Source organism: Mytilus galloprovincialis, chromosome 4, assembly GCF_965363235.1.
Source record: "Mytilus galloprovincialis chromosome 4, xbMytGall1.hap1.1, whole genome shotgun sequence".
NCBI classification, from domain to species: Eukaryota; Metazoa; Mollusca; class Bivalvia; order Mytilida; family Mytilidae; genus Mytilus; species Mytilus galloprovincialis.
In genome coordinates, this window is record NC_134841.1 from 99827275 (window position 1) to 99828456 (window position 1182).

The window sequence follows — 1182 nt, forward strand, 5'->3', positions numbered from 1 at the left end:
CTTTTTCTAAAAAAGTTCATCGGAAGGTACCCAGAACTTGTTGATAAATATTCCGTATCAACTTCACAAATAATACACGATGGTCTTGAAGTATAGATTTTGCGTACTGACGTTGTTTATCATCTTAATTACGTGTTATATTATTCTTTTATTTGTCTTTATTAATATTACTTTTACTGTTGTCTGTTTTTAGAGATATCCTTTTGACGTAACTCTGTGCTTATGTATCCCATCATACTTTGAACGACAAAATTATTTTATGATGTGACTCTGTACCTATGTATCTTGTCATACTTTGAATGACAAAATTATTTTATGATGTGACTCTGTACCTATGTATCTTGTGATACTTTGAATGACAAAATTATTTTATTCATTAATATTACTTTTACTGTTAACCAACTTTTTTTGTGATATACATTTTACGTGACTCTGTACTTATGTATCACGTCATACTTTGAACCACACTATTATTTTATTTATTATTATTACTTTAAATGCTAAGTCAGTGTTTGTTATATCTATTTTGCGTGACTGTATTTATGCATCCCGTCATACTTTGAACGACAAATTTATTTCATGTCTACCTGTGCGAATTTCAAACGCGCAATTTTACACCAGTACCCATACCCTCCTTCCTTGATGGGTGCATTTTACATAGACAAATATAATCGTATAATATAATCAAAATGAGGATGTTAATTTGATGTATGCCTTTTTGTGCTTCTTCGTTACATTTGTTGTTTTTATAGTGATTAAGATGATAACACAATGTTGACTGCTGTACCCCTATTTTTGACATTTTTACCTATTATGTCTGTTTGTTTTGTTCACGCATCGGTGACTATATAATGGAATTTGATGCGACTGTCATACAAGTGAGAGGTTTAGCTAGCTATAAAACCAGGTTCAATCCACCATTTTCTACATTTGAAAATGCCTGTACCAAGTCAGGAATATGACAGTTCTTGTCAATTCGTTTTTGATGCGTTTTGTTATTTGATTTTGCCATGTGATTATGGACTTTCCGAATTGATTTTCCTCTGAGTTCAGTATTTTTGTGATTTTACTTTTTGATACCTGTTACCTGTTACCTATTACCTTGATAACAACTAATTAAACAAGTTGCACGGAATTACCGGCCAGCCTTGTTTATCTTAGGTGTGGTGGTATTTAGCGTTA